The 2504-nt window shown below is 40.5% G+C and overlaps 1 long non-coding RNA gene across 1 annotated transcript; it reads left to right on the plus strand.

Moving 5' to 3' along the window:
• Positions 1-480: 480 nt before the first annotated feature.
• Positions 481-2291, plus strand: LOC116371765 (uncharacterized). Its single transcript, XR_004209007.1, has 2 exons — positions 481-703; positions 2083-2291. It is a non-coding gene; the product is annotated as an uncharacterized LOC116371765 (long non-coding RNA).
• The last annotated feature ends 213 nt before the right edge of the window (positions 2292-2504 follow it).

Here is a 2504-nt window from a genome sequence, read left to right on the forward strand (position 1 = left end):
TATAACTTCTCTTCATTATTTATCTTCATATGACATGAATTAAAAAGGATTTGCCAGTAGATTGTCAACTTGATTCATGATGATGACTGCAAGATAAGACTCTGAAAGTAAGATGTTGACATGATCAGTCCAATCAAAGCTACTGTAGATATAACGTGATTTGACTTCAGTTATCTGTGTCCAATGACCTTGACCCAACACCACAGAAAGCACTGAGCTAGGCTGAAACACCTGCATTTTGGAGCTGCCTTGCTCAAGAATACAAAAAAGAGACCATGTTTGTATGCTTTATTAACTCAATGATATATATATAATTTGCAAAACTGGCAAGCCCCATATCATTTTATTTTTTAAAAAAAATTTTTGCAAAACATGTGGGGCTCAAAACATGTGGGGCTCAAAACAGGCGGGGCTCAAAACATGTGGGGCTCAAAACAGGCGGGGCTCAAAACAGGCGGGGCCTCTGCCTAGTGTTTTCTCTTGTCCTACACCCTCCCTCCTCCTGGGAGAACGAACCGTAGCAGAGTGGTCACCAGATCGAGTTCTCTCATCTCACCTGTGACGCAACATATTGGATGCCAACCGCCGTTAAACCACAACGAAGAAGAAGGATGGGCTGGGCGGTTGGAAACGAAAGTAAACTGTAGCGCTCTTCTTCGGCTTGCTCGCTCGTCTGGAGTGTCTGAAAACGGACCCGTCCATGGTAAGAAATTGAGTTGAAGGAAAACTGAGTATGCTGTTATTTCATGGATAAATATATTATATCTGTAATAGGGTTGCCAACTGTCCCGAATTAGCCGGGATGTCCTTTATATTGGGCTAAATAGGTTTGTCCCGTGCGGGACCTCCCTTGTCCCGTATATTCATGCCACCAAACATCCTAGTCAGATGCAAAATTGCGCAATTATGATCTCCTCTGCAAAAACTTGTAAATGAATGACAGATTTCTTGAGTTATCTTAGATTAATTATACTTTCAGTAAGTGTATACTGGCTACATCGTCTCAAAATGGAGTTGATGAGGGAAGTGAGGAATGGGAGAATGTCTCCAGACATCGTCTGGAGACGGGAGGATGGGATATGGTCAAGTGGCCAGGTTCTCGGGCGGCCGGACATCACTAGTCGCAAGATTTCATCTGGAGAGAGAGGGAAGAAAGAGGTCAAGGTGTAGGGTCTGAGTAGGACCAGTGGACTCAGTGGGCTGAGTGAAAGAGGAGCGGATATCATCAACTTTTTTTACAAAGTGATTGACAAAGTCATCCGCAGAGAGGGAGGAGAGAGCAGGAGGAGATGGGGGATTAAGGAGGGAGGAGAAAGTGGGAGAAGAGTTTCCCAGGGTTCGAGGCAGAAGCTTGACATTTATAGTGATAGAATGGCTTTAGCAGTGTATACAGAAGAAGAGAAGGTAGAGAGGAGAGAGGAAGGATAAGATAGGGAGATAGAGGAGAGATAATAATAATGTTACTTTATCTTGATCTCTTTCTTATTGTTATTATTATAATTATTATTGTTATCATCATTATAATAATAGGTAATGTCATTATCATTAGAAGGCTTAGTATAGCAGTCTTGTATAACCGCCATCGAGCTGTAGGCCTAAGAGCGCATCCTGTTTAGTCTTAATACCATAACTTACCTATATTTCAATACTTATATGTATCAATCAATTCGCTCATGTCATCACACAGCATACAAGTCATTTATGACTTCAATTAATCATTTAAAGTTTTAAAATAAAATAAAGCAAACATCGAATAATTAGGTCAAAAATAAATAAAGTTCATTTTCGGAAATTGCATTCACGAATGAATGCGACTGTCTTTAGTCTTGGCTGCAATAAAAACGTAACAGCAGACTCTCTGGTATCCTGACACTTTATTTAGTGAGGTTTACATTGTTCCAAATGGTCAGCACAATTAAAGATGTGAGATGTGTGAGTTATGGCAGTGAAAACAGGGTGTCGGTGAGAAAGAACCCTGCAGAGGAGTGTAAGAGATAAGAGACTAGGCAGACAGTCCACTATAAATCAACTTGGGGACATTTACTGCTGAGCCTTTAGTACTAATTCTGTCTCTATGTTCAGGCCACCCGCTGTCCAGCTGAGATCCTGAAAATGGCAGAAATATGCAGAGAAGAAGAAGGAAAAGAGGAAGATGAAGAAGAATACAACAGAGAAGCGGGTATGTAATCAGTCCAAAGGATTGTGATATTGTCTACTGAAGTATCACCAGCTTTATTCATTTTAATATACTCCTCCACGTCATATTTTGCAAATAAATTCATTCAAAATCCTACAATGTGATTTTCTGGATTTCTTTTTCTCATTTTGTCTGTTATAGTTGAAGTGTACCTATGATGAAAATTACAGGCCTCTCTCATCTTTTTAAGTGGGAGAACTTGCACAATTGGTGGCTGACTAAATACTTTTTTCCCCCACTGTATATACTGTGTTTTATACCATCTACTGCACCTTGCCTGTGCCACTCGGCCATTGCTCATCCATAT

The sequence above is a fragment of the Oncorhynchus kisutch genome, unplaced genomic scaffold, assembly GCF_002021735.2.
Source record: "Oncorhynchus kisutch isolate 150728-3 unplaced genomic scaffold, Okis_V2 scaffold3649, whole genome shotgun sequence".
NCBI classification, from domain to species: Eukaryota; Metazoa; Chordata; class Actinopteri; order Salmoniformes; family Salmonidae; genus Oncorhynchus; species Oncorhynchus kisutch.